At 49.9% G+C, this 23,875-nt stretch overlaps 44 non-coding genes and 21 pseudogenes across 44 annotated transcripts; all 65 read right to left on the minus strand.

Moving 5' to 3' along the window:
- Positions 1–188: 188 nt before the first annotated feature.
- On the minus strand, positions 189–307 carry LOC149757705 (5S ribosomal RNA). Its single transcript, XR_016412827.1, has one exon. It is a non-coding gene; the product is annotated as a 5S ribosomal RNA (ribosomal RNA).
- A 246-nt stretch (positions 308–553) lies between these two features.
- Positions 554–672, minus strand: LOC149757706 (5S ribosomal RNA). The gene has a single exon (XR_016404817.1). It is a non-coding gene; the product is annotated as a 5S ribosomal RNA (ribosomal RNA).
- A 246-nt stretch (positions 673–918) lies between these two features.
- On the minus strand, positions 919–1,037 carry LOC149757707 (5S ribosomal RNA). The gene has a single exon (XR_016404829.1). It is a non-coding gene; the product is annotated as a 5S ribosomal RNA (ribosomal RNA).
- A 247-nt stretch (positions 1,038–1,284) lies between these two features.
- On the minus strand, positions 1,285–1,403 carry LOC149757708 (5S ribosomal RNA). The gene has a single exon (XR_016404835.1). It is a non-coding gene; the product is annotated as a 5S ribosomal RNA (ribosomal RNA).
- Positions 1,404–1,649: 246 nt separating this feature from the next.
- On the minus strand, positions 1,650–1,768 carry LOC149757709 (5S ribosomal RNA). Its single transcript, XR_016404843.1, has one exon. It is a non-coding gene; the product is annotated as a 5S ribosomal RNA (ribosomal RNA).
- A 246-nt stretch (positions 1,769–2,014) lies between these two features.
- Positions 2,015–2,133, minus strand: LOC149757710 (5S ribosomal RNA). The gene has a single exon (XR_016412178.1). It is a non-coding gene; the product is annotated as a 5S ribosomal RNA (ribosomal RNA).
- Positions 2,134–2,379: 246 nt separating this feature from the next.
- Positions 2,380–2,498, minus strand: LOC149757711 (5S ribosomal RNA; annotated as a pseudogene).
- Positions 2,499–2,744: 246 nt separating this feature from the next.
- LOC149757712 (5S ribosomal RNA) lies at positions 2,745–2,863 on the minus strand. The gene has a single exon (XR_016404854.1). It is a non-coding gene; the product is annotated as a 5S ribosomal RNA (ribosomal RNA).
- A 247-nt stretch (positions 2,864–3,110) lies between these two features.
- Positions 3,111–3,229, minus strand: LOC149757713 (5S ribosomal RNA). Its single transcript, XR_016404865.1, has one exon. It is a non-coding gene; the product is annotated as a 5S ribosomal RNA (ribosomal RNA).
- Positions 3,230–3,475: 246 nt separating this feature from the next.
- On the minus strand, positions 3,476–3,594 carry LOC149757714 (5S ribosomal RNA). Its single transcript, XR_016400441.1, has one exon. It is a non-coding gene; the product is annotated as a 5S ribosomal RNA (ribosomal RNA).
- Positions 3,595–3,840: 246 nt separating this feature from the next.
- LOC149757715 (5S ribosomal RNA) lies at positions 3,841–3,959 on the minus strand. Its single transcript, XR_016411858.1, has one exon. It is a non-coding gene; the product is annotated as a 5S ribosomal RNA (ribosomal RNA).
- A 246-nt stretch (positions 3,960–4,205) lies between these two features.
- Positions 4,206–4,324, minus strand: LOC149757716 (5S ribosomal RNA; annotated as a pseudogene).
- A 246-nt stretch (positions 4,325–4,570) lies between these two features.
- LOC149757717 (5S ribosomal RNA) lies at positions 4,571–4,689 on the minus strand. The gene has a single exon (XR_016404876.1). It is a non-coding gene; the product is annotated as a 5S ribosomal RNA (ribosomal RNA).
- A 246-nt stretch (positions 4,690–4,935) lies between these two features.
- On the minus strand, positions 4,936–5,054 carry LOC149757718 (5S ribosomal RNA). The gene has a single exon (XR_016400442.1). It is a non-coding gene; the product is annotated as a 5S ribosomal RNA (ribosomal RNA).
- A 246-nt stretch (positions 5,055–5,300) lies between these two features.
- LOC149757719 (5S ribosomal RNA) lies at positions 5,301–5,419 on the minus strand. Its single transcript, XR_016411859.1, has one exon. It is a non-coding gene; the product is annotated as a 5S ribosomal RNA (ribosomal RNA).
- A 246-nt stretch (positions 5,420–5,665) lies between these two features.
- LOC149757720 (5S ribosomal RNA) lies at positions 5,666–5,784 on the minus strand (annotated as a pseudogene).
- A 246-nt stretch (positions 5,785–6,030) lies between these two features.
- Positions 6,031–6,149, minus strand: LOC149757721 (5S ribosomal RNA). Its single transcript, XR_016404885.1, has one exon. It is a non-coding gene; the product is annotated as a 5S ribosomal RNA (ribosomal RNA).
- Positions 6,150–6,395: 246 nt separating this feature from the next.
- Positions 6,396–6,514, minus strand: LOC149757722 (5S ribosomal RNA; annotated as a pseudogene).
- A 246-nt stretch (positions 6,515–6,760) lies between these two features.
- LOC149757723 (5S ribosomal RNA) lies at positions 6,761–6,879 on the minus strand. The gene has a single exon (XR_016404888.1). It is a non-coding gene; the product is annotated as a 5S ribosomal RNA (ribosomal RNA).
- Positions 6,880–7,125: 246 nt separating this feature from the next.
- LOC149757724 (5S ribosomal RNA) lies at positions 7,126–7,244 on the minus strand. The gene has a single exon (XR_016400443.1). It is a non-coding gene; the product is annotated as a 5S ribosomal RNA (ribosomal RNA).
- Positions 7,245–7,490: 246 nt separating this feature from the next.
- Positions 7,491–7,609, minus strand: LOC149757725 (5S ribosomal RNA; annotated as a pseudogene).
- A 246-nt stretch (positions 7,610–7,855) lies between these two features.
- On the minus strand, positions 7,856–7,974 carry LOC149757726 (5S ribosomal RNA). The gene has a single exon (XR_016404898.1). It is a non-coding gene; the product is annotated as a 5S ribosomal RNA (ribosomal RNA).
- Positions 7,975–8,220: 246 nt separating this feature from the next.
- On the minus strand, positions 8,221–8,339 carry LOC149757727 (5S ribosomal RNA). Its single transcript, XR_016400444.1, has one exon. It is a non-coding gene; the product is annotated as a 5S ribosomal RNA (ribosomal RNA).
- A 246-nt stretch (positions 8,340–8,585) lies between these two features.
- On the minus strand, positions 8,586–8,704 carry LOC149757728 (5S ribosomal RNA; annotated as a pseudogene).
- Positions 8,705–8,950: 246 nt separating this feature from the next.
- LOC149757729 (5S ribosomal RNA) lies at positions 8,951–9,069 on the minus strand. Its single transcript, XR_016404906.1, has one exon. It is a non-coding gene; the product is annotated as a 5S ribosomal RNA (ribosomal RNA).
- A 246-nt stretch (positions 9,070–9,315) lies between these two features.
- LOC149757730 (5S ribosomal RNA) lies at positions 9,316–9,434 on the minus strand. Its single transcript, XR_016400445.1, has one exon. It is a non-coding gene; the product is annotated as a 5S ribosomal RNA (ribosomal RNA).
- A 246-nt stretch (positions 9,435–9,680) lies between these two features.
- LOC149757731 (5S ribosomal RNA) lies at positions 9,681–9,799 on the minus strand (annotated as a pseudogene).
- Positions 9,800–10,045: 246 nt separating this feature from the next.
- LOC149757732 (5S ribosomal RNA) lies at positions 10,046–10,164 on the minus strand. The gene has a single exon (XR_016412592.1). It is a non-coding gene; the product is annotated as a 5S ribosomal RNA (ribosomal RNA).
- A 246-nt stretch (positions 10,165–10,410) lies between these two features.
- Positions 10,411–10,529, minus strand: LOC149757733 (5S ribosomal RNA). The gene has a single exon (XR_016400446.1). It is a non-coding gene; the product is annotated as a 5S ribosomal RNA (ribosomal RNA).
- Positions 10,530–10,775: 246 nt separating this feature from the next.
- LOC149757734 (5S ribosomal RNA) lies at positions 10,776–10,894 on the minus strand. Its single transcript, XR_016411860.1, has one exon. It is a non-coding gene; the product is annotated as a 5S ribosomal RNA (ribosomal RNA).
- Positions 10,895–11,140: 246 nt separating this feature from the next.
- Positions 11,141–11,259, minus strand: LOC149757735 (5S ribosomal RNA). The gene has a single exon (XR_016404917.1). It is a non-coding gene; the product is annotated as a 5S ribosomal RNA (ribosomal RNA).
- A 246-nt stretch (positions 11,260–11,505) lies between these two features.
- Positions 11,506–11,624, minus strand: LOC149757736 (5S ribosomal RNA; annotated as a pseudogene).
- Positions 11,625–11,868: 244 nt separating this feature from the next.
- On the minus strand, positions 11,869–11,983 carry LOC149757737 (5S ribosomal RNA; annotated as a pseudogene).
- Positions 11,984–12,229: 246 nt separating this feature from the next.
- On the minus strand, positions 12,230–12,348 carry LOC149757738 (5S ribosomal RNA). Its single transcript, XR_016400447.1, has one exon. It is a non-coding gene; the product is annotated as a 5S ribosomal RNA (ribosomal RNA).
- Positions 12,349–12,594: 246 nt separating this feature from the next.
- LOC149757739 (5S ribosomal RNA) lies at positions 12,595–12,713 on the minus strand. The gene has a single exon (XR_016401697.1). It is a non-coding gene; the product is annotated as a 5S ribosomal RNA (ribosomal RNA).
- Positions 12,714–12,959: 246 nt separating this feature from the next.
- LOC149757740 (5S ribosomal RNA) lies at positions 12,960–13,078 on the minus strand (annotated as a pseudogene).
- A 246-nt stretch (positions 13,079–13,324) lies between these two features.
- On the minus strand, positions 13,325–13,443 carry LOC149757741 (5S ribosomal RNA). Its single transcript, XR_016403158.1, has one exon. It is a non-coding gene; the product is annotated as a 5S ribosomal RNA (ribosomal RNA).
- A 246-nt stretch (positions 13,444–13,689) lies between these two features.
- Positions 13,690–13,808, minus strand: LOC149757742 (5S ribosomal RNA; annotated as a pseudogene).
- Positions 13,809–14,054: 246 nt separating this feature from the next.
- Positions 14,055–14,173, minus strand: LOC149757743 (5S ribosomal RNA). The gene has a single exon (XR_016408821.1). It is a non-coding gene; the product is annotated as a 5S ribosomal RNA (ribosomal RNA).
- A 246-nt stretch (positions 14,174–14,419) lies between these two features.
- Positions 14,420–14,538, minus strand: LOC149757744 (5S ribosomal RNA; annotated as a pseudogene).
- Positions 14,539–14,784: 246 nt separating this feature from the next.
- On the minus strand, positions 14,785–14,903 carry LOC149757745 (5S ribosomal RNA). Its single transcript, XR_016404928.1, has one exon. It is a non-coding gene; the product is annotated as a 5S ribosomal RNA (ribosomal RNA).
- Positions 14,904–15,149: 246 nt separating this feature from the next.
- LOC149757746 (5S ribosomal RNA) lies at positions 15,150–15,268 on the minus strand. Its single transcript, XR_016404939.1, has one exon. It is a non-coding gene; the product is annotated as a 5S ribosomal RNA (ribosomal RNA).
- A 246-nt stretch (positions 15,269–15,514) lies between these two features.
- On the minus strand, positions 15,515–15,633 carry LOC149757747 (5S ribosomal RNA; annotated as a pseudogene).
- Positions 15,634–15,879: 246 nt separating this feature from the next.
- On the minus strand, positions 15,880–15,998 carry LOC149757748 (5S ribosomal RNA). Its single transcript, XR_016408823.1, has one exon. It is a non-coding gene; the product is annotated as a 5S ribosomal RNA (ribosomal RNA).
- Positions 15,999–16,244: 246 nt separating this feature from the next.
- LOC149757749 (5S ribosomal RNA) lies at positions 16,245–16,363 on the minus strand (annotated as a pseudogene).
- A 246-nt stretch (positions 16,364–16,609) lies between these two features.
- On the minus strand, positions 16,610–16,728 carry LOC149757750 (5S ribosomal RNA). The gene has a single exon (XR_016404950.1). It is a non-coding gene; the product is annotated as a 5S ribosomal RNA (ribosomal RNA).
- Positions 16,729–16,974: 246 nt separating this feature from the next.
- LOC149757751 (5S ribosomal RNA) lies at positions 16,975–17,093 on the minus strand (annotated as a pseudogene).
- Positions 17,094–17,339: 246 nt separating this feature from the next.
- Positions 17,340–17,458, minus strand: LOC149757752 (5S ribosomal RNA). Its single transcript, XR_016404961.1, has one exon. It is a non-coding gene; the product is annotated as a 5S ribosomal RNA (ribosomal RNA).
- A 246-nt stretch (positions 17,459–17,704) lies between these two features.
- On the minus strand, positions 17,705–17,823 carry LOC149757753 (5S ribosomal RNA). The gene has a single exon (XR_016404972.1). It is a non-coding gene; the product is annotated as a 5S ribosomal RNA (ribosomal RNA).
- Positions 17,824–18,069: 246 nt separating this feature from the next.
- LOC149757754 (5S ribosomal RNA) lies at positions 18,070–18,188 on the minus strand (annotated as a pseudogene).
- A 246-nt stretch (positions 18,189–18,434) lies between these two features.
- LOC149757755 (5S ribosomal RNA) lies at positions 18,435–18,553 on the minus strand. Its single transcript, XR_016404983.1, has one exon. It is a non-coding gene; the product is annotated as a 5S ribosomal RNA (ribosomal RNA).
- A 246-nt stretch (positions 18,554–18,799) lies between these two features.
- LOC149757756 (5S ribosomal RNA) lies at positions 18,800–18,918 on the minus strand. The gene has a single exon (XR_016404995.1). It is a non-coding gene; the product is annotated as a 5S ribosomal RNA (ribosomal RNA).
- A 246-nt stretch (positions 18,919–19,164) lies between these two features.
- On the minus strand, positions 19,165–19,283 carry LOC149757757 (5S ribosomal RNA; annotated as a pseudogene).
- Positions 19,284–19,529: 246 nt separating this feature from the next.
- Positions 19,530–19,648, minus strand: LOC149757758 (5S ribosomal RNA). Its single transcript, XR_016405006.1, has one exon. It is a non-coding gene; the product is annotated as a 5S ribosomal RNA (ribosomal RNA).
- Positions 19,649–19,894: 246 nt separating this feature from the next.
- LOC149757759 (5S ribosomal RNA) lies at positions 19,895–20,013 on the minus strand. The gene has a single exon (XR_016405014.1). It is a non-coding gene; the product is annotated as a 5S ribosomal RNA (ribosomal RNA).
- A 246-nt stretch (positions 20,014–20,259) lies between these two features.
- Positions 20,260–20,378, minus strand: LOC149757760 (5S ribosomal RNA; annotated as a pseudogene).
- Positions 20,379–20,624: 246 nt separating this feature from the next.
- On the minus strand, positions 20,625–20,743 carry LOC149757761 (5S ribosomal RNA). The gene has a single exon (XR_016405025.1). It is a non-coding gene; the product is annotated as a 5S ribosomal RNA (ribosomal RNA).
- Positions 20,744–20,989: 246 nt separating this feature from the next.
- Positions 20,990–21,108, minus strand: LOC149757762 (5S ribosomal RNA). The gene has a single exon (XR_016405036.1). It is a non-coding gene; the product is annotated as a 5S ribosomal RNA (ribosomal RNA).
- Positions 21,109–21,354: 246 nt separating this feature from the next.
- Positions 21,355–21,473, minus strand: LOC149757763 (5S ribosomal RNA; annotated as a pseudogene).
- Positions 21,474–21,719: 246 nt separating this feature from the next.
- Positions 21,720–21,838, minus strand: LOC149757764 (5S ribosomal RNA). The gene has a single exon (XR_016405047.1). It is a non-coding gene; the product is annotated as a 5S ribosomal RNA (ribosomal RNA).
- A 246-nt stretch (positions 21,839–22,084) lies between these two features.
- Positions 22,085–22,203, minus strand: LOC149757765 (5S ribosomal RNA). Its single transcript, XR_016405057.1, has one exon. It is a non-coding gene; the product is annotated as a 5S ribosomal RNA (ribosomal RNA).
- A 246-nt stretch (positions 22,204–22,449) lies between these two features.
- LOC149757766 (5S ribosomal RNA) lies at positions 22,450–22,568 on the minus strand (annotated as a pseudogene).
- A 246-nt stretch (positions 22,569–22,814) lies between these two features.
- Positions 22,815–22,933, minus strand: LOC149757767 (5S ribosomal RNA). The gene has a single exon (XR_016405069.1). It is a non-coding gene; the product is annotated as a 5S ribosomal RNA (ribosomal RNA).
- A 246-nt stretch (positions 22,934–23,179) lies between these two features.
- LOC149757768 (5S ribosomal RNA) lies at positions 23,180–23,298 on the minus strand. Its single transcript, XR_016405081.1, has one exon. It is a non-coding gene; the product is annotated as a 5S ribosomal RNA (ribosomal RNA).
- Positions 23,299–23,544: 246 nt separating this feature from the next.
- On the minus strand, positions 23,545–23,663 carry LOC149757769 (5S ribosomal RNA; annotated as a pseudogene).
- Positions 23,664–23,875: the final 212 nt, after the last annotated feature.

The raw sequence follows: 23,875 nt of genomic DNA on the forward strand, positions 1-23,875 counted from the left end.
ACATTCGCGCTGCCGGGGCCGTTCTGGCGTAGGATTCAACGCGCTGTTCCGCTATGCGGCATGGCACCGCCAGTCTCCGGACTCAGTTTATTTTCGGGGGAAAAAAATTATCCGAAGAGGAAAAGCCAAAAGCCGAAAAATAAAAAATAAATGTTATCAAAAAATAAAAAAGCGGGCAAAAAATAAAAGGGGTGCAACACGAGGACTTCCCAGGGGGTCACCCATCCTAGTACTTCTCTCGCCCAAGCACGCTTAACTGCGGAGTTCTGATGGGATCCGGTGCATTAGTGCTGGTATGATCGCACCCATGACATGCCCTTCGAAACTCCCTTTTATGACAAAGCAGCAGACCTCGACGGCCCGAGACATTCGCGCTGCCGGGGCCGTTCTGGCGTAGGATTCAACGCGCTGTTCCGCTATGCGGCATGGCACCGCCAGTCTCCGGACTCAGTTTATTTTCGGGGGAAAAAAATTATCCGAAGAGGAAAAGCCAAAAGCCGAAAAATAAAAAATAAATGTTATCAAAAAATAAAAAAGCGGGCAAAAAATAAAAGGGGTGCAACACGAGGACTTCCCAGGGGGTCACCCATCCTAGTACTACTCTCGCCCAAGCACGCTTAACTGCGGAGTTCTGATGGGATCCGGTGCATTAGTGCTGGTATGATCGCACCCATGACATGCCCTTCGAAACTCCCTTTTATGACAAAGCAGCAGACCTCGACGGCCCGAGACATTCGCGCTGCCGGGGCCGTTCTGGCGTAGGATTCAACGCGCTGTTCCGCTATGCGGCATGGCACCGCCAGTCTCCGGACTCAGTTTATTTTCGGGGGAAAAAAATTATCCGAAGAGGAAAAGCCAAAAGCCGAAAAATAAAAAATAAATGTTATCAAAAAATAAAAAAGCGGGCAAAAAATAAAAGGGGTGCAACACGAGGACTTCCCAGGGGGTCACCCATCCTAGTACTACTCTCGCCCAAGCACGCTTAACTGCGGAGTTCTGATGGGATCCGGTGCATTAGTGCTGGTATGATCGCACCCATGACATGCCCATCGAAACTCCCTTTTATGACAAAGCAGCAGACCTCGACGGCCCGAGACATTCGCGCCGCCGGGGCCGTTCTGGCGTAGGATTCAACGCGCTATTCCCGCTATGCGGCATGGCACCGCCAGTCTCCGGACTCAGTTTATTTTCGGGGGAAAAAAATTATCCGAAGAGGAAAAGCCAAAAGCCGAAAAATAAAAAATAAATGTTATCAAAAAATAAAAAAGCGGGCAAAAAATAAAAGGGGTGCAACACGAGGACTTCCCAGGGGGTCACCCATCCTAGTACTACTCTCGCCCAAGCACGCTTAACTGCGGAGTTCTGATGGGATCCGGTGCATTAGTGCTGGTATGATCGCACCCATGACATGCCCTTCGAAACTCCCTTTTATGACAAAGCAGCAGACCTCGACGGCCCGAGACATTCGCGCTGCCGGGGCCGTTCTGGCGTAGGATTCAACGCGCTGTTCCGCTATGCGGCATGGCACCGCCAGTCTCCGGACTCAGTTTATTTTCGGGGGAAAAAAATTATCCGAAGAGGAAAAGCCAAAAGCCGAAAAATAAAAAATAAATGTTATCAAAAAATAAAAAAGCGGGCAAAAAATAAAAGGGGTGCAACACGAGGACTTCCCAGGGGGTCACCCATCCTAGTACTACTCTCGCCCAAGCACGCTTAACTGCGGAGTTCTGATGGGATCCGGTGCATTAGTGCTGGTATGATCGCACCCATGACATGCCCTTCGAAACTCCCTTTTATGACAAAGCAGCAGACCTCGACGGCCCGAGACATTCGCGCTGCCGGGGCCGTTCTGGCGTAGGATTCAACGCGCTGTTCCGCTATGCGGCATGGCACCGCCAGTCTCCGGACTCAGTTTATTTTCGGGGGGAAAAAATTATCCGAAGAGGAAAAGCCAAAAGCCAAAAAATTAAAAATAAATATTATCAAAAAATAAAAAAGCGGGCAAAAAATAAAAAGGGTGCAACACGAGGACTTCCCAGGGGGTCACCCATCCTAGTACTACTCTCGCCCAAGCACGCTTAACTGCGGAGTTCTGATGGGATCCGGTGCATTAGTGCTGGTATGGTCGCACCCATGACATGCCCTTCGAAACTCCCTTTTATGACAAAGCAGCAGACCTCGACGGCCCGAGACATTCGCGCTGCCGGGGCCGTTCTGGCGTAGGATTCAACGCGCTGTTCCGCTATGCGGCATGGCACCGCCAGTCTCCGGACTCAGTTTATTTTCGGGGGGAAAAAATTATCCGAAGAGGAAAAGCCAAAAGCCAAAAAATTAAAAATAAATATTATCAAAAAATAAAAAAGCGGGCAAAAAATAAAAAGGGTGCAACACGAGGACTTCCCAGGGGGTCACCCATCCTAGTACTTCTCTCGCCCAAGCACGCCTAACTGCGGAGTTATGATGGGATCCGGTGCATTAGTGCTGGTATGATCGCACCCATGACATGCCCTTCGAAACTCCCTTTTATGACAAAGCAGCAGACCGCGACGGCCCGAGACATTCGCGCTGCCGGGGCCGTTCTGGCGTAGGATTCAACGCGCTGTTCCGCTATGCGGCATGGCACCGCGAGTCTCCGGACTCAGTTTATTTTCGGGGGAAAAAAATTATCCGAAGAGGAAAAGCCAAAAGCCGAAAAATTAAAATTAAATATTATCAAAAAATAAAAAAGCGGGCAAAAAATAAAAGGGGTGCAACACGAGGACTTCCCAGGGGGTCACCCATCCTAGTACTACTCTCGCCCAAGCACGCTTAACTGCGGAGTTCTGATGGGATCCGGTGCATTAGTGCTGGTATGATCGCACCCATGACATGCCCATCGAAACTCCCTTTTATGACAAAGCAGCAGACCTCGACGGCCCGAGACATTCGCGCCGCCGGGGCCGTTCTGGCGTAGGATTCAACGCGCTATTCCCGCTATGCGGCATGGCACCGCCAGTCTCCGGACTCAGTTTATTTTCGGGGGAAAAAAATTATCCGAAGAGGAAAAGCCAAAAGCCGAAAAATAAAAAATAAATGTTATCAAAAAATAAAAAAGCGGGCAAAAAATAAAAGGGGTGCAACACGAGGACTTCCCAGGGGGTCACCCATCCTAGTACTACTCTCGCCCAAGCACGCTTAACTGCGGAGTTCTGATGGGATCCGGTGCATTAGTGCTGGTATGATCGCACCCATGACATGCCCTTCGAAACTCCCTTTTATGACAAAGCAGCAGACCTCGACGGCCCGAGACATTCGCGCTGCCGGGGCCGTTCTGGCGTAGGATTCAACGCGCTGTTCCGCTATGCGGCATGGCACCGCCAGTCTCCGGACTCAGTTTATTTTCGGGGGAAAAAAATTATCCGAAGAGGAAAAGCCAAAAGCCGAAAAATAAAAAATAAATGTTATCAAAAAATAAAAAAGCGGGCAAAAAATAAAAGGGGTGCAACACGAGGACTTCCCAGGGGGTCACCCATCCTAGTACTATTCTCGCCCAAGCACGCTTAACTGCGGAGTTCTGATGGGATCCGGTGCATTAGTGCTGGTATGATCGCACCCATGACATGCCCTTCGAAACTCCCTTTTATGACAAAGCAGCAGACCTCGACGGCCCGAGACATTCGCGCTGCCGGGGCCGTTCTGGCGTAGGATTCAACGCGCTGTTCCGCTATGCGGCATGGCACCGCCAGTCTCCGGACTCAGTTTATTTTCGGGGGGAAAAAATTATCCGAAGAGGAAAAGCCAAAAGCCAAAAAATTAAAAATAAATATTATCAAAAAATAAAAAAGCGGGCAAAAAATAAAAAGGGTGCAACACGAGGACTTCCCAGGGGGTCACCCATCCTAGTACTACTCTCGCCCAAGCACGCTTAACTGCGGAGTTCTGATGGGATCCGGTGCATTAGTGCTGGTATGATCGCACCCATGACATGCCCTTCGAAACTCCCTTTTATGACAAAGCAGCAGACCTCGACGGCCCGAGACATTCGCGCTGCCGGGGCCGTTCTGGCGTAGGATTCAACGCGCTGTTCCGCTATGCGGCTTGGCACCGCCAGTCTCCGGACTCAGTTTATTTTCGGGGGGAAAAAATTATCCGAAGAGGAAAAGCCAAAAGCCAAAAAATTAAAAATAAATATTATCAAAAAATAAAAAAGCGGGCAAAAAATAAAAAGGGTGCAACACGAGGACTTCCTAGGGGGTCACCCATCCTAGTACTTCTCTCGCCCAAGCACGCCTAACTGCGGAGTTATGATGGGATCCGGTGCATTAGTGCTGGTATGATCGCACCCATGACATGCCCTTCGAAACTTCCTTTTATGACAAAGCAGCAGACCGCGACGGCCCGAGACATTCGCGCTGCCGGGGCCGTTCTGGCGTAGGATTCAACGCGCTGTTCCGCTATGCGGCATGGCACCGCGAGTCTCCGGACTTAGTTTATTTTCGGGGGAAAAAAATTATCCGAAGAGGAAAAGCCAAAAGCCGAAAAATAAAAAATAAATGTTATCAAAAAATAAAAAAGCGGGCAAAAAATAAAAGGGGTGCAACACGAGGACTTCCCAGGGGGTCACCCATCCTAGTACTACTCTCGCCCAAGCACGCTTAACTGCGGAGTTCTGATGGGATCCGGTGCATTAGTGCTGGTATGATCGCACCCATGACATGCCCTTCGAAACTCCCTTTTATGACAAAGCAGCAGACCTCGACGGCCCGAGACATTCGCGCTGCCGGGGCCGTTCTGGCGTAGGATTCAACGCGCTGTTCCGCTATGCGGCATGGCACCGCCAGTCTCCGGACTCAGTTTATTTTCGGGGGAAAAAAATTATCCGAAGAGGAAAAGCCAAAAGCCGAAAAATAAAAAATAAATGTTATCAAAAAATAAAAAAGCGGGCAAAAAATAAAAGGGGTGCAACACGAGGACTTCCCAGGGGGTCACCCATCCTAGTACTATTCTCGCCCAAGCACGCTTAACTGCGGAGTTCTGATGGGATCCGGTGCATTAGTGCTGGTATGATCGCACCCATGACATGCCCTTCGAAACTCCCTTTTATGACAAAGCAGCAGACCTCGACGGCCCGAGACATTCGCGCTGCCGGGGCCGTTCTGGCGTAGGATTCAACGCGCTGTTCCGCTATGCGGCATGGCACCGCCAGTCTCCGGACTCAGTTTATTTTCGGGGGGAAAAAATTATCCGAAGAGGAAAAGCCAAAAGCCAAAAAATTAAAAATAAATATTATCAAAAAATAAAAAAGCGGGCAAAAAATAAAAAGGGTGCAACACGAGGACTTCCCAGGGGGTCACCCATCCTAGTACTACTCTCGCCCAAGCACGCTTAACTGCGGAGTTCTGATGGGATCCGGTGCATTAGTGCTGGTATGATCGCACCCATGACATGCCCTTCGAAACTCCCTTTTATGACAAAGCAGCAGACCTCGACGGCCCGAGACATTCGCGCTGCCGGGGCCGTTCTGGCGTAGGATTCAACGCGCTGTTCCGCTATGCGGCTTGGCACCGCCAGTCTCCGGACTCAGTTTATTTTCGGGGGGAAAAAATTATCCGAAGAGGAAAAGCCAAAAGCCAAAAAATTAAAAATAAATATTATCAAAAAATAAAAAAGCGGGCAAAAAATAAAAAGGGTGCAACACGAGGACTTCCTAGGGGGTCACCCATCCTAGTACTTCTCTCGCCCAAGCACGCCTAACTGCGGAGTTATGATGGGATCCGGTGCATTAGTGCTGGTATGATCGCACCCATGACATGCCCTTCGAAACTCCCTTTTATGACAAAGCAGCAGACCGCGACGGCCCGAGACATTCGCGCTGCCGGGGCCGTTCTGGCGTAGGATTCAACGCGCTGTTCCGCTATGCGGCATGGCACCGCGAGTCTCCGGACTCAGTTTATTTTCGGGGGAAAAAAATTATCCGAAGAGGAAAAGCCAAAAGCCGAAAAATAAAAAATAAATGTTATCAAAAAATAAAAAAGCGGGCAAAAAATAAAAGGGGTGCAACACGAGGACTTCCCAGGGGGTCACCCATCCTAGTACTACTCTCGCCCAAGCACGCTTAACTGCGGAGTTCTGATGGGATCCGGTGCATTAGTGCTGGTATGATCGCACCCATGACATGCCCTTCGAAACTCCCTTTTATGACAAAGCAGCAGACCTCGACGGCCCGAGACATTCGCGCTGCCGGGGCCGTTCTGGCGTAGGATTCAACGCGCTGTTCCGCTATGCGGCATGGCACCGCCAGTCTCCGGACTCAGTTTATTTTCGGGGGGAAAAAATTATCCGAAGAGGAAAAGCCAAAAGCCAAAAAATTAAAAATAAATATTATCAAAAAATAAAAAAGCGGGCAAAAAATAAAAAGGGTGCAACACGAGGACTTCCCAGGGGGTCACCCATCCTAGTACTTCTCTCGCCCAAGCACGCCTAACTGCGGAGTTATGATGGGATCCGGTGCATTAGTGCTGGTATGATCGCACCCATGACATGCCCTTCGAAACTCCCTTTTATGACAAAGCAGCAGACCGCGACGGCCCGAGACATTCGCGCTGCCGGGGCCGTTCTGGCGTAGGATTCAACGCGCTGTTCCGCTATGCGGCATGGCACCGCGAGTCTCCGGACTCAGTTTATTTTCGGGGGAAAAAAATTATCCGAAGAGGAAAAGCCAAAAGCCGAAAAATAAAAAATAAATGTTATCAAAAAATAAAAAAGCGGGCAAAAAATAAAAGGGGTGCAACACGAGGACTTCCCAGGGGGTCACCCATCCTAGTACTACTCTCGCCCAAGCACGCTTAACTGCGGAGTTCTGATGGGATCCGGTGCATTAGTGCTGGTATGATCGCACCCATGACATGCCCTTCGAAACTCCCTTTTATGACAAAGCAGCAGACCTCGACGGCCCGTGACATTCGCGCTGCCGGGGCCGTTCTGGCGTAGGATTCAACGCGCTGTTCCGCTATGCGGCATGGCACCGCCAGTCTCCGGACTCAGTTTATTTTCGGGGGAAAAAAATTATCCGAAGAGGAAAAGCCAAAAGCCGAAAAATAAAAAATAAATGTTATCAAAAAATAAAAAAGCGGGCAAAAAATAAAAGGGGTGCAACACGAGGACTTCCCAGGGGGTCACCCATCCTAGTACTATTCTCGCCCAAGCACGCTTAACTGCGGAGTTCTGATGGGATCCGGTGCATTAGTGCTGGTATGATCGCACCCATGACATGCCCTTCGAAACTCCCTTTTATGACAAAGCAGCAGACCTCGACGGCCCGAGACATTCGCGCTGCCGGGGCCGTTCTGGCGTAGGATTCAACGCGCTGTTCCGCTATGCGGCATGGCACCGCCAGTCTCCGGACTCAGTTTATTTTCGGGGGGAAAAAATTATCCGAAGAGGAAAAGCCAAAAGCCAAAAAATTAAAAATAAATATTATCAAAAAATAATAAAGCGGGCAAAAAATAAAAAGGGTGCAACACGAGGACTTCCCAGGGGGTCACCCATCCTAGTACTTCTCTCGCCCAAGCACGCCTAACTGCGGAGTTATGATGGGATCCGGTGCATTAGTGCTGGTATGATCGCACCCATGACATGCCCTTCGAAACTCCCTTTTATGACAAAGCAGCAGACCGCGACGGCCCGAGACATTCGCGCTGCCGGGGCCGTTCTGGCGTAGGATTCAACGCGCTGTTCCGCTATGCGGCATGGCACCGCGAGTCTCCGGACTCAGTTTATTTTCGGGGGAAAAAAATTATCCGAAGAGGAAAAGCCAAAAGCCGAAAAATAAAAAATAAATGTTATCAAAAAATAAAAAAGCGGGCAAAAAATAAAAGGGGTGCAACACGAGGACTTCCCAGGGGGTCACCCATCCTAGTACTACTCTCGCCCAAGCACGCTTAACTGCGGAGTTCTGATGGGATCCGGTGCATTAGTGCTGGTATGATCGCACCCATGACATGCCCTTCGAAACTCCCTTTTATGACAAAGCAGCAGACCTCGACGGCCCGTGACATTCGCGCTGCCGGGGCCGTTCTGGCGTAGGATTCAACGCGCTGTTCCGCTATGCGGCATGGCACCGCCAGTCTCCGGACTCAGTTTATTTTCGGGGGAAAAAAATTATCCGAAGAGGAAAAGCCAAAAGCCGAAAAATAAAAAATAAATGTTATCAAAAAATAAAAAAGCGGGCAAAAAATAAAAGGGGTGCAACACGAGGACTTCCCAGGGGGTCACCCATCCTAGTACTATTCTCGCCCAAGCACGCTTAACTGCGGAGTTCTGATGGGATCCGGTGCATTAGTGCTGGTATGATCGCACCCATGACATGCCCTTCGAAACTCCCTTTTATGACAAAGCAGCAGACCTCGACGGCCCGAGACATTCGCGCTGCCGGGGCCGTTCTGGCGTAGGATTCAACGCGCTGTTCCGCTATGCGGCATGGCACCGCCAGTCTCCGGACTCAGTTTATTTTCGGGGGGGAAAAATTATCCGAAGAGGAAAAGCCAAAAGCCAAAAAATTAAAAATAAATATTATCAAAAAATAATAAAGCGGGCAAAAAATAAAAAGGGTGCAACACGAGGACTTCCCAGGGGGTCACCCATCCTAGTACTTCTCTCGCCCAAGCACGCCTAACTGCGGAGTTATGATGGGATCCGGTGCATTAGTGCTGGTATGATCGCACCCATGACATGCCCTTCGAAACTCCCTTTTATGACAAAGCAGCAGACCGCGACGGCCCGAGACATTCGCGCTGCCGGGGCCGTTCTGGCGTAGGATTCAACGCGCTGTTCCGCTATGCGGCATGGCACCGCGAGTCTCCGGACTCAGTTTATTTTCGGGGGAAAAAAATTATCCGAAGAGGAAAAGCCAAAAGCCGAAAAATAAAAAATAAATGTTATCAAAAAATAAAAAAGCGGGCAAAAAATAAAAGGGGTGCAACACGAGGACTTCCCAGGGGGTCACCCATCCTAGTACTACTCTCGCCCAAGCACGCTTAACTGCGGAGTTCTGATGGGATCCGGTGCATTAGTGCTGGTATGATCGCACCCATGACATGCCCTTCGAAACTCCCTTTTATGACAAAGCAGCAGACCTCGACGGCCCGTGACATTCGCGCTGCCGGGGCCGTTCTGGCGTAGGATTCAACGCGCTGTTCCGCTATGCGGCATGGCACCGCCAGTCTCCGGACTCAGTTTATTTTCGGGGGAAAAAAATTATCCGAAGAGGAAAAGCCAAAAGCCGAAAAATAAAAAATAAATGTTATCAAAAAATAAAAAAGCGGGCAAAAAATAAAAGGGGTGCAACACGAGGACTTCCCAGGGGGTCACCCATCCTAGTACTATTCTCGCCCAAGCACGCTTAACTGCGGAGTTCTGATGGGATCCGGTGCATTAGTGCTGGTATGATCGCACCCATGACATGCCCTTCGAAACTCCCTTTTATGACAAAGCAGCAGACCTCGACGGCCCGAGACATTCGCGCTGCCGGGGCCGTTCTGGCGTAGGATTCAACGCGCTGTTCCGCTATGCGGCATGGCACCGCCAGTCTCCGGACTCAGTTTATTTTCAGGGGGAAAAAATTATCCGAAGAGGAAAAGCCAAAAGCCAAAAAATTAAAAATAAATATTATCAAAAAATAATAAAGCGGGCAAAAAATAAAAAGGGTGCAACACGAGGACTTCCCAGGGGGTCACCCATCCTAGTACTTCTCTCGCCCAAGCACGCCTAACTGCGGAGTTATGATGGGATCCGGTGCATTAGTGCTGGTATGATCGCACCCATGACATGCCCTTCGAAACTCCCTTTTATGACAAAGCAGCAGACCGCGACGGCCCGAGACATTCGCGCTGCCGGGGCCGTTCTGGCGTAGGATTCAACGCGCTGTTCCGCTATGCGGCATGGCACCGCGAGTCTCCGGACTCAGTTTATTTTCGGGGGAAAAAAATTATCCGAAGAGGAAAAGCCAAAAGCCGAAAAATAAAAAATAAATGTTATCAAAAAATAAAAAAGCGGGCAAAAAATAAAAGGGGTGCAACACGAGGACTTCCCAGGGGGTCACCCATCATAGTACTACTCTCGCCCAAGCACGCTTAACTGCGGAGTTCTGATGGGATCCGGTGCATTAGTGCTGGTATGATCGCACCCATGACATGCCCTTCGAAACTCCCTTTTATGACAAAGCAGCAGACCTCGACGGCCCGTGACATTCGCGCTGCCGGGGCCGTTCTGGCGTAGGATTCAACGCGCTGTTCCGCTATGCGGCATGGCACCGCCAGTCTCCGGACTCAGTTTATTTTCGGGGGAAAAAAATTATCCGAAGAGGAAAAGCCAAAAGCCGAAAAATAAAAAATAAATGTTATCAAAAAATAAAAAAGCGGGCAAAAAATAAAAGGGGTGCAACACGAGGACTTCCCAGGGGGTCACCCATCCTAGTACTATTCTCGCCCAAGCACGCTTAACTGCGGAGTTCTGATGGGATCCGGTGCATTAGTGCTGGTATGATCGCACCCATGACATGCCCTTCGAAACTCCCTTTTATGACAAAGCAGCAGACCTCGACGGCCCGAGACATTCGCGCTGCCGGGGCCGTTCTGGCGTAGGATTCAACGCGCTGTTCCGCTATGCGGCATGGCACCGCCAGTCTCCGGACTCAGTTTATTTTCGGGGGGAAAAAATTATCCGAAGAGGAAAAGCCAAAAGCCAAAAAATTAAAAATAAATATTATCAAAAAATAAAAAAGCGGGCAAAAAATAAAAAGGGTGCAACACGAGGACTTCCCAGGGGGTCACCCATCCTAGTACTACTCTCGCCCAAGCACGCTTAACTGCGGAGTTCTGATGGGATCCGGTGCATTAGTGCTGGTATGATCGCACCCATGACATGCCCTTCGAAACTCCCTTTTATGACAAAGCAGCAGACCTCGACGGCCCGAGACATTCGCGCTGCCGGGGCCGTTCTGGCGTAGGATTCAACGCGCTGTTCCGCTATGCGGCATGGCACCGCGAGTCTCCGGACTCAGTTTATTTTCGGGGGAAAAAAATTATCCGAAGAGGAAAAGCCAAAAGCCGAAAAATAAAAAATAAATGTTATCAAAAAATAAAAAAGCGGGCAAAAAATAAAAGGGGTGCAACACGAGGACTTCCCAGGGGGTCACCCATCCTAGTACTACTCTCGCCCAAGCACGCTTAACTGCGGAGTTCTGATGGGATCCGGTGCATTAGTGCTGGTATGATCGCACCCATGACATGCCCTTCGAAACTCCCTTTTATGACAAAGCAGCAGACCTCGACGGCCCGAGACATTCGCGCTGCCGGGGCCGTTCTGGCGTAGGATTCAACGCGTTGTTCCGCCATGCGGCATGGCACCGCCAGTCTCCGGACTCAGTTTATTTTCGGGGGGAAAAAATTATCCGAAGAGGAAAAGCCAAAAGCCAAAAAATTAAAAATAAATATTATCAAAAAATAAAAAAGCGGGCAAAAAATAAAAAGGGTGCAACACGAGGACTTCCCAGGGGGTCACCCATCCTAGTACTTCTCTCGCCCAAGCACGCCTAACTGCGGAGTTATGATGGGATCCGGTGCATTAGTGCTGGTATGATCGCACCCATGACATGCCCTTCGAAACTCCCTTTTATGACAAAGCAGCAGACCGCGACGGCCCGAGACATTCGCGCTGCCGGGGCCGTTCTGGCGTAGGATTCAACGCGCTGTTCCGCTATGCGGCATGGCACCGAGTCTCCGGACTCAGTTTATTTTCGGGGGAAAAAAATTATCCGAAGAGGAAAAGCCAAAAGCCGAAAAATAAAAAATAAATGTTATCAAAAAATAAAAAAGCGGGCAAAAAATAAAAGGGGTGCAACACGAGGACTTCCCAGGGGGTCACCCATCCTAGTACTACTCTCGCCCAAGCACGCTTAACTGCGGAGTTCTGATGGGATCCGGTGCATTAGTGCTGGTATGCACCCATGACATGCCCTTCGAAACTCCCTTTTATGACAAAGCAGCAGACCTCGACGGCCCGTGACATTCGCGCTGCCGGGGCCGTTCTGGCGTAGGATTCAACGCGCTGTTCCGCTATGCGGCATGGCACCGCCAGTCTCCGGACTCAGTTTATTTTCGGGGGAAAAAAATTATCCGAAGAGGAAAAGCCAAAAGCCGAAAAATAAAAAATAAATGTTATCAAAAAATAAAAAAGCGGGCAAAAAATAAAAGGGGTGCAACACGAGGACTTCCCAGGGGGTCACCCATCCTAGTACTATTCTCGCCCAAGCACGCTTAACTGCGGAGTTCTGATGGGATCCGGTGCATTAGTGCTGGTATGATCGCACCCATGACATGCCCTTCGAAACTCCCTTTTATGACAAAGCAGCAGACCTCGACGGCCCGAGACATTCGCGCTGCCGGGGCCGTTCTGGCGTAGGATTCAACGCGCTGTTCCGCTATGCGGCATGGCACCGCCAGTCTCCGGACTCAGTTTATTTTCGGGGGGAAAAAATTATCCGAAGAGGAAAAGCCAAAAGCCAAAAAATTAAAAATAAATATTATCAAAAAATAAAAAAGCGGGCAAAAAATAAAAAGGGTGCAACACGAGGACTTCCCAGGGGGTCACCCATCCTAGTACTACTCTCGCCCAAGCACGCTTAACTGCAGAGTTCTGATGGGATCCGGTGCATTAGTGCTGGTATGATCGCACCCATGACATGCCCTTCGAAACTCCCTTTTATGACAAAGCAGCAGACCTCGACGGCCCGAGACATTCGCGCTGCCGGGGCCGTTCTGGCGTAGGATTCAACGCGCTGTTCCGCTATGCGGCATGGCACCGCCAGTCTCCGGACTCAGTTTATTTTCGGGGGGAAAAAATTATCCGAAGAGGAAAAGCCAAAAGCCAAAAAATTAAAAATAAATATTATCAAAAAATAAAAAAGCGGGCAAAAAATAAAAAGGGTGCAACACGAGGACTTCCTAGGGGGTCACCCATCCTAGTACTTCTCTCGCCCAAGCACGCCTAACTGCGGAGTTATGATGGGATCCGGTGCATTAGTGCTGGTATGATCGCACCCATGACGTGCCCTTCGAAACTCCCTTTTATGACAAAGCAGCAGACCGCGACGGCCCGAGACATTCGCGCTGCCGGGGCCGTTCTGGCGTAGGATTCAACGCGCTGTTCCGCTATGCGGCATGGCACCGCGAGTCTCCGGACTCAGTTTATTTTCGGAGGAAAAAAATTATCCGAAGAGGAAAAGCCAAAAGCCGAAAAATAAAAAATAAATGTTATCAAAAAATAAAAAAGCGGGCAAAAAATAAAAGGGGTGCAACACGAGGACTTCCCAGGGGGTCACCCATCCTAGTACTACTCTTGCCCAAGCACGCTTAACTGCGGAGTTCTGATGGGATCCGGTGCATTAGTGCTGGTATGATCGCACCCATGACATGCCCTTCGAAACTCCCTTTTATGACAAAGCAGCAGACCTCGACGGCCCGAGACATTCGCGCTGCCGGGGCCGTTCTGGCGTAGGATTCAACGCGCTGTTCCGCTATGCGGCATGGCACCGCCAGTCTCCGGACTCAGTTTATTTTCGGGGGGAAAAAATTATCCGAAGAGGAAAAGCCAAAAGCCAAAAAATTAAAAATAAATATTATCAAAAAATAAAAAAGCGGGCAAAAAATAAAAAGGGTGCAACACGAGGACTTCCCAGGGGGTCACCCATCCTAGTACTTCTCTCGCCCAAGCACGCCTAACTGCGGAGTTATGATGGGATCCGGTGCATTAGTGCTGGTATGATCACACCCATGACATGCCCTTCGAAACTCCCTTTTATGACAAAGCAGCAGACCGCGACGGCCCGAGACATTCGCGCTGCCGGGGCCGTTCTGGCGTAGGATTCAACGCGCTGTTCCGCTATGCGGCATGGCACCGCGAGTCTCCGGACTCAGTTTATTTTCGGGGGAAAAAAATTATCCGAAGAGGAAAAGCCAAAAGCCGAAAAATTAAAAATAAATATTATCAAAAAATAAAAAAGCGGGCAAAAAATAAAAGGGGTGCAACACGAGGACTTCCCAGGGGGTCACCCATCCTAGTACTACTCTCGCCCAAGCACGCCTAACTGCGGAGTTATGATGGGATCCGGTGCATTAGTGCTGGTATGATCGCACCCATGACATGCCCTTCGAAACTCCCTTTTATGACAAAGCAGCAGACCGCGACGGCCCGAGACATTCGCGCTGCCGGGGCCGTTCTGGCGTAGGATTCAACGCGCTGTTCCGCTATGCGGCATGGCACCGCGAGTCTCCGGACTCTGCTTATTTTCGGGGGAAAAAAATTATCCGAAGAGGAAAAGCCAAAAGCCAAAAAATTAAAAATAAATATTATCAAAAAATAAAAAAGCGGGCAAAAAATAAAAAGGGTGCAACACGAGGACTTCCCAGGGGGTCACCCATCCTAGTACTTCTCTCGCCCAAGCACGCCTAACTGCGGAGTTATGATGGGATCCGGTGCATTAGTGCTGGTATGATCGCACCCATGACATGCCCTTCGAAACTCCCTTTTATGACAAAGCAGCAGACCGCGACGGCCCGAGACATTCGTGCTGCCGGGGCCGTTCTGGCGTAGGATTCAACGCGCTGTTCCGCTATGCGGCATGGCACCGCGAGTCTCCGGACTCAGTTTATTTTCGGGGAAAAAAAATTATCCGAAGAGGAAAAGCCAAAAGCCGAAAAATTAAAAATAAATATTATCAAAAAATAAAAAAGCGGGCAAAAAATAAAAGGGGTGCAACACGAGGACTTCCCAGGGGGTCACCCATCCTAGTACTACTCTCGCCCAAGCACGCTTAACTGCGGAGTTCTGATGGGATCCGGTGCATTAGTGCTGGTATGATCGCACCCATGACATGCCCTTCGAAACTCCCTTTTATGACAAAGCAGCAGACCGCGACGGCCCGAGACATTCGCGCTGCCGGGGCCGTTCTGGCGTAGGATTCAACGCGCTGTTCCGCTATGCGGCATGGCACCGCGAGTCTCCGGACTCAGTTTATTTTCGGGGGAAAAAAATTATCCGAAGAGGAAAAGCCAAAAGCCGAAAAATAAAAAATAAATGTTATCAAAAAATAAAAAAGCGGGCAAAAAATAAAAGGGGTGCAACACGAGGACTTCCCAGGGGGTCACCCATCCTAGTACTACTCTCGCCCAAGCACGCTTAACTGCGGAGTTCTGATGGGATCCGGTGCATTAGTGCTGGTATGATCGCACCCATGACATGCCCTTCGAAACTCCCTTTTATGACAAAGCAGCAGACCTCGACGGCCCGAGACATTCGCGCTGCCGGGGCCGTTCTGGCGTAGGATTCAACGCGCTGTTCCGCTATGCGGCATGGCACCGCCAGTCTCCGGACTCAGTTTATTTTCGGGGGGAAAAAATTATCCGAAGAGGAAAAGCCAAAAGCCAAAAAATTAAAAATAAATATTATCAAAAAATAAAAAAGCGGGCAAAAAATAAAAAGGGTGCAACACGAGGACTTCCCAGGGGGTCACCCATCCTAGTACTTCTCTCGCCCAAGCACGCCTAACTGCGGAGTTATGATGGGATCCGGTGCATTAGTGCTGGTATGATCGCACCCATGACATGCCCTTCGAAACTCCCTTTTATGACAAAGCAGCAGACCGCGACGGCCCGAGACATTCGCGCTGCCGGGGCCGTTCTGGCGTAGGATTCAACGCGCTGTTCCGCTATGCGGCATGGCACCGCGAGTCTCCGGACTCAGTTTATTTTCGGGGGAAAAAAATTATCCGAAGAGGAAAAGCCAAAAGCCGAAAAATTAAAAATAAATATTATCAAAAAATAAAAAAGCGGGCAAAAAATAAAAGGGGTGCAACACGAGGACTTCCCAGGGGGTCACCCATCCTAGTACTACTCTCGCCCAAGCACGCCTAACTGCGGAGTTATGATGGGATCCGGTGCATTAGTGCTGGTATGATCGCACCCATGACATGCCCTTCGAAACTCCCTTTTATGACAAAGCAGCAGACCGCGACGGCCCGAGACATTCGCGCTGCCGGGGCCGTTCTGGCGTAGGATTCAACGCGCTGTTCCGCTACGCGGCATGGCACCGCGAGTCTCCGGACTCAGCTTATTTTCGGGGGAAAAAAATTATCCGAAGAGGAAAAGCCAAAAGCCAAAAAATTAAAAATAAATATTATCAAAAAATAAAAAAGCGGGCAAAAAATAAAAAGGGTGCAACACGAGGACTTCCCAGGGGGTCACCCATCCTAGTACTTCTCTCGCCCAAGCACGCCTAACTGCGGAGTTATGATGGGATCCGGTGCATTAGTGCTGGTATGATCGCACCCATGACATGCCCTTCGAAACTCCCTTTTATGACAAAGCAGCAGACCGCGACGGCCCGAGACATTCGCGCTGCCGGGGCCGTTCTGGCGTAGGATTCAACGCGCTGTTCCGCTATGCGGCATGGCACCGCGAGTCTCCGGACTCAGTTTATTTTCGGGGGAAAAAAATTATCCGAAGAGGAAAAGCCAAAAGCCGAAAAATAAAAAATAAATGTTATCAAAAAATAAAAAAGCGGGCAAAAAATAAAAGGGGTGCAACACGAGGACTTCCCAGGGGGTCACCCATCCTAGTACTACTCTCGCCCAAGCACGCTTAACTGCGGAGTTCTGATGGGATCCGGTGCATTAGTGCTGGTATGATCGCACCCATGACATGCCCTTCGAAACTCCCTTTTATGACAAAGCAGCAGACCTCGACGGCCCGAGACATTCGCGCTGCCGGGGCCGTTCTGGCGTAGGATTCAACGCGCTGTTCCGCTATGCGGCATGGCCCCGCCAGTCTCCGGACTCAGTTTATTTTCGGGGGGAAAAAATTATCCGAAGAGGAAAAGCCAAAAGCCAAAAAATTAAAAATAAATATTATCAAAAAATAAAAAAGCGGGCAAAAAATAAAAAGGGTGCAACACGAGGACTTCCCAGGGGGTCACCCATCCTAGTACTTCTCTCGCCCAAGCACGCCTAACTGCGGAGTTATGATGGGATCCGGTGCATTAGTGCTGGTATGATCGCACCCATGACATGCCCTTCGAAACTCCCTTTTATGACAAAGCAGCAGACCGCGACGGCCCGAGACATTCGCGCTGCCGGGGCCGTTCTGGCGTAGGATTCAACGCGCTGTTCCGCTATGCGGCATGGCACCGCGAGTCTCCGGACTCAGTTTATTTTCGGGGGAAAAAAATTATCCGAAGAGGAAAAGCCAAAAGCCGAAAAATTAAAAATAAATATTATCAAAAAATAAAAAAGCGGGCAAAAAATAAAAGGGGTGCAACACGAGGACTTCCCAGGGGGTCACCCATCCTAGTACTACTCTCGCCCAAGCACGCTTAACTGCGGAGTTCTGATGGGATCCGGTGCATTAGTGCTGGTATGATCGCACCCATGACATGCCCTTCGAAACTCCCTTTTATGACAAAGCAGCAGACCGCGACGGCCCGAGACATTCGCGCTGCCGGGGCCGTTCTGGCGTAGGATTCAACGCGCTGTTCCGCTATGCGGCATGGCACCGCGAGTCTCCGGACTCAGTTTATTTTCGGGGGAAAAAAATTATCCGAAGAGGAAAAGCCAAAAGCCGAAAAATAAAAAATAAATGTTATCAAAAAATAAAAAAGCGGGCAAAAAATAAAAGGGGTGCAACACGAGGACTTCCCAGGGGGTCACCCATCCTAGTACTACTCTCGCCCAAGCACGCTTAACTGCGGAGTTCTGATGGGATCCGGTGCATTAGTGCTGGTATGATCGCACCCATGACATGCCCTTCGAAACTCCCTTTTATGACAAAGCAGCAGACCTCGACGGCCCGAGACATTCGCGCTGCCGGGGCCGTTCTGGCGTAGGATTCAACGCGCTGTTCCGCTATGCGGCATGGCCCCGCCAGTCTCCGGACTCAGTTTATTTTCGGGGGGAAAAAATTATCCGAAGAGGAAAAGCCAAAAGCCAAAAAATTAAAAATAAATATTATCAAAAAATAAAAAAGCGGGCAAAAAATAAAAAGGGTGCAACACGAGGACTTCCCAGGGGGTCACCCATCCTAGTACTTCTCTCGCCCAAGCACGCCTAACTGCGGAGTTATGATGGGATCCGGTGCATTAGTGCTGGTATGATCGCACCCATGACATGCCCTTCGAAACTCCCTTTTATGACAAAGCAGCAGACCGCGACGGCCCGAGACATTCGCGCTGCCGGGGCCGTTCTGGCGTAGGATTCAACGCGCTGTTCCGCTATGCGGCATGGCACCGCGAGTCTCCGGACTCAGTTTATTTTCGGGGGAAAAAAATTATCCGAAGAGGAAAAGCCAAAAGCCGAAAAATTAAAAATAAATATTATCAAAAAATAAAAAAGCGGGCAAAAAATAAAAGGGGTGCAACACGAGGACTTCCCAGGGGGTCACCCATCCTAGTACTACTCTCGCCCAAGCACGCTTAACTGCGGAGTTCTGATGGGATCCGGTGCATTAGTGCTGGTATGATCGCACCCATGACATGCCCTTCGAAACTCCCTTTTATGACAAAGCAGCAGACCGCGACGGCCCGAGACATTCGCGCTGCCGGGGCCGTTCTGGCGTAGGATTCAACGCGCTGTTCCGCTATGCGGCATGGCACCGCGAGTCTCCGGACTCAGTTTATTTTCGGGGGAAAAAAATTATCCGAAGAGGAAAAGCCAAAAGCCGAAAAATAAAAAATAAATGTTATCAAAAAATAAAAAAGCGGGCAAAAAATAAAAGGGGTGCAACACGAGGACTTCCCAGGGGGTCACCCATCCTAGTACTACTCTCGCCCAAGCACGCTTAACTGCGGAGTTCTGATGGGATCCGGTGCATTAGTGCTGGTATGATCGCACCCATGACATGCCCTTCGAAACTCCCTTTTATAACAAAGCAGCAGACCTCGACGGCCCGAGACATTCGCGCTGCCGGGGCCGTTCTGGCGTAGGATTCAACGCGCTGTTCCGCTATGCGGCATGGCACCGCCAGTCTCCGGACTCAGTTTATTTTCGGGGGGAAAAAATTATCCGAAGAGGAAAAGCCAAAAGCCAAAAAATTAAAAATAAATATTATCAAAAAATAAAAAAGCGGGCAAAAAATAAAAAGGGTGCAACACGAGGACTTCCCAGGGGGTCACCCATCCTAGTACTTCTCTCGCCCAAGCACGCCTAACTGCGGAGTTATGATGGGATCCGGTGCATTAGTGCTGGTATGATCGCACCCATGACATGCCCTTCGAAACTCCCTTTTATGACAAAGCAGCAGACCGCGACGGCCCGAGACATTCGCGCTGCCGGGGCCGTTCTAGCGTAGGATTCAACGCGCTGTTCCGCTATGCGGCATGGCACCGCGAGTCTCCGGACTCAGTTTATTTTCGGGGGAAAAAAATTATCCGAAGAGGAAAAGCCAAAAGCCGAAAAATTAAAAATAAATATTATCAAAAAATAAAAAAGCGGGCAAAAAATAAAAGGGGTGCAACACGAGGACTTCCCAGGGGGTCACCCATCCTAGTACTACTCTCGCCCAAGCACGCTTAACTGCGGAGTTCTGATGGGATCCGGTGCATTAGTGCTGGTATGATCGCACCCATGACATGCCCTTCGAAACTCCCTTTTATGACAAAGCAGCAGACCGCGACGGCCCGAGACATTCGCGCTGCCGGGGCCGTTCTGGCGTAGGATTCAACGCGCTGTTCCGCTATGCGGCATGGCACCGCGAGTCTCCGGACTCAGTTTATTTTCGGGGGAAAAAAATTATCCGAAGAGGAAAAGCCAAAAGCCGAAAAATTAAAATTAAATATTATCAAAAAATAAAAAAGCGGGCAAAAAATAAAAGGGGTGCAACACGAGGACTTCCCAGGGGGTCACCCATCCTAGTACTACTCTCGCCCAAGCACGCTTAACTGCGGAGTTCTGATGGGATCCGGTGCATTAGTGCTGGTATGATCGCACCCATGACATGCCCTTCGAAACTCCCTTTTATGACAAAGCAGCAGACCTCGACGGCCCGAGACATTCGCGCTGCCGGGGCCGTTCTGGCGTAGGATTCAACGCGCTGTTCCGCTATGCGGCATGGCACCGCCAGTCTCCGGACTCAGTTTATTTTCGGGGGGAAAAAATTATCCGAAGAGGAAAAGCCAAAAGCCAAAAAATTAAAAATAAATATTATCAAAAAATAAAAAAGCGGGCAAAAAATAAAAAGGGTGCAACACGAGGACTTCCTAGGGGGTCACCCATCCTAGTACTTCTCTCGCCCAAGCACGCCTAACTGCGGAGTTATGATGGGATCCGGTGCATTAGTGCTGGTATGATCGCACCCATGACATGCCCTTCGAAACTCCCTTTTATGACAAAGCAGCAGACCGCGACGGCCCGAGACATTCGCGCTGCCGGGGCCGTTCTGGCGTAGGATTCAACGCGCTGTTCCGCTATGCGGCATGGCACCGCGAGTCTCCGGACTCAGTTTATTTTCGGGGGAAAAAAATTATCCGAAGAGGAAAAGCCAAAAGCCGAAAAATTAAAAATAAATATTATCAAAAAATAAAAAAGCGGGCAAAAAATAAAAGGGGTGCAACACGAGGACTTCCCAGGGGGTCACCCATCCTAGTACTACTCTCGCCCAAGCACGCTTAACTGCGGAGTTCTGATGGGATCCGGTGCATTAGTGCTGGTATGATCGCACCCATGACATGCCCTTCGAAACTCCCTTTTATGACAAAGCAGCAGACCGCGACGGCCCGAGACATTCGCGCTGCCGGGGCCGTTCTGGCGTAGGATTCAACGCGCTGTTCCGCTATGCGGCATGGCACCGCGAGTCTCCGGACTCAGTTTATTTTCGGGGGAAAAAAATTATCCGAAGAGGAAAAGCCAAAAGCCGAAAAATAAAAAATAAATGTTATCAAAAAATAAAAAAGCGGGCAAAAAATAAAAGGGGTGCAACACGAGGACTTCCCAGGGGGTCACCCATCCTAGTACTACTCTCGCCCAAGCACGCTTAACTGCGGAGTTCTGATGGGATCCGGTGCATTAGTGCTGGTATGATCGCACCCATGACATGCCCTTCGAAACTCCCTTTTATAACAAAGCAGCAGACCTCGACGGCCCGAGACATTCGCGCTGCCGGGGCCGTTCTGGCGTAGGATTCAACGCGCTGTTCCGCTATGCGGCATGGCACCGCCAGTCTCCGGACTCAGTTTATTTTCGGGGGGAAAAAATTATCCGAAGAGGAAAAGCCAAAAGCCAAAAAATTAAAAATAAATATTATCAAAAAATAAAAAAGCGGGCAAAAAATAAAAAGGGTGCAACACGAGGACTTCCCAGGGGGTCACCCATCCTAGTACTTCTCTCGCCCAAGCACGCCTAACTGCGGAGTTATGATGGGATCCGGTGCATTAGTGCTGGTATGATCGCACCCATGACATGCCCTTCGAAACTCCCTTTTATGACAAAGCAGCAGACCGCGACGGCCCGAGACATTCGCGCTGCCGGGGCCGTTCTGGCGTAGGATTCAACGCGCTGTTCCGCTATGCGGCATGGCACCGCGAGTCTCCGGACTCAGTTTATTTTCGGGGGAAAAAAATTATCCGAAGAGGAAAAGCCAAAAGCCGAAAAATTAAAAATAAATATTATCAAAAAATAAAAAAGCGGGCAAAAAATAAAAGGGGTGCAACACGAGGACTTCCCAGGGGGTCACCCATCCTAGTACTACTCTCGCCCAAGCACGCTTAACTGCGGAGTTCTGATGGGATCCGGTGCATTAGTGCTGGTATGATCGCACCCATGACATGCCCTTCGAAACTCCCTTTTATGACAAAGCAGCAGACCGCGACGGCCCGAGACATTCGCGCTGCCGGGGCCGTTCTGGCGTAGGATTCAACGCGCTGTTCCGCTATGCGGCATGGCACCGCGAGTCTCCGGACTCAGTTTATTTTCGGGGGAAAAAAATTATCCGAAGAGGAAAAGCCAAAAGCCGAAAAATTAAAATTAAATATTATCAAAAAATAAAAAAGCGGGCAAAAAATAAAAGGGGTGCAACACGAGGACTTCCCAGGGGGTCACCCATCCTAGTACTACTCTCGCCCAAGCACGCTTAACTGCGGAGTTCTGATGGGATCCGGTGCATTAGTGCTGGTATGATCGCACCCATGACATGCCCTTCGAAACTCCCTTTTATGACAAAGCAGCAGACCTCGACGGCCCGAGACATTCGCGCTGCCGGGGCCGTTCTGGCGTAGGATTCAACGCGCTGTTCCGCTATGCGGCATGGCACCGCCAGTCTCCGGACTCAGTTTATTTTCGGGGGGAAAAAATTATCCGAAGAGGAAAAGCCAAAAGCCAAAAAATTAAAAATAAATATTATCAAAAAATAAAAAAGCGGGCAAAAAATAAAAAGGGTGCAACACGAGGACTTCCTAGGGGGTCACCCATCCTAGTACTTCTCTCGCCCAAGCACGCCTAACTGCGGAGTTATGATGGGATCCGGTGCATTAGTGCTGGTATGATCGCACCCATGACATGCCCTTCGAAACTCCCTTTTATGACAAAGCAGCAGACCGCGACGGCCCGAGACATTCGCGCTGCCGGGGCCGTTCTGGCGTAGGATTCAACGCGCTGTTCCGCTATGCGGCATGGCACCGCGAGTCTCCGGACTCAGTTTATTTTCGGAGGAAAAAAATTATCCGAAGAGGAAAAGCCAAAAGCCAAAAAATTAAAAATAAATATTATCAAAAAATAAAAAAGCGGGCAAAAAATAAAAGGGGTGCAACACGAGGACTTCCCAGGGGGTCACCCATCCTAGTACTACTCTCGCCCAAGCACGCTTAACTGCGGAGTTCTGATGGGATCCGGTGCATTAGTGCTGGTATGATCGCACCCATGACATGCCCTTCGAAACTCCCTTTTATGACAAAGCAGCAGACCGCGACGGCCCGAGACATTCGCGCTGCCGGGGCCGTTCTGGCGTAGGATTCAACGCGCTGTTCCGCTATGCGGCATGGCACCGCGAGTCTCCGGACTCAGTTTATTTTCGGGGGAAAAAAATTATCCGAAGAGGAAAAGCCAAAAGCCGAAAAATTAAAATTAAATATTATCAAAAAATAAAAAAGCGGGCAAAAAATAAAAGGGGTGCAACACGAGGACTTCCCAGGGGGTCACCCATCCTAGTACTACTCTCGCCCAAGCACGCTTAACTGCGGAGTTCTGATGGGATCCGGTGCATTAGTGCTGGTATGATCGCACCCATGACATGCCCTTCGAAACTCCCTTTTATGACAAAGCAGCAGACCTCGACGGCCCGAGACATTCGCGCTGCCGGGGCCGTTCTGGCGTAGGATTCAACGCGCTGTTCCGCTATGCGGCATGGCACCGCCAGTCTCCGGACTCAGTTTATTTTCGGGGGGAAAAAATTATCCGAAGAGGAAAAGCCAAAAGCCAAAAAATTAAAAATAAATATTATCAAAAAATAAAAAAGCGGGCAAAAAATAAAAAGGGTGCAACACGAGGACTTCCTAGGGGGTCACCCATCCTAGTACTTCTCTCGCCCAAGCACGCCTAACTGCGGAGTTATGATGGGATCCGGTGCATTAGTGCTGGTATGATCGCACCCATGACATGCCCTTCGAAACTCCCTTTTATGACAAAGCAGCAGACCGCGACGGCCCGAGACATTCGCGCTGCCGGGGCCGTTCTGGCGTAGGATTCAACGCGCTGTTCCGCTATGCGGCATGGCACCGCGAGTCTCCGGACTCAGTTTATTTTCGGAGGAAAAAAATTATCCGAAGAGGAAAAGCCAAAAGCCGAAAAATAAAAAATAAATGT

Source organism: Phoenix dactylifera, chromosome 4 (genome assembly GCF_051530095.1).
Source record: "Phoenix dactylifera cultivar Ajwa chromosome 4, Ajwa_hap1_PhDact_Kaust_v1.1, whole genome shotgun sequence".
In the NCBI taxonomy this organism is placed as follows: domain Eukaryota; kingdom Viridiplantae; phylum Streptophyta; class Magnoliopsida; order Arecales; family Arecaceae; genus Phoenix; species Phoenix dactylifera.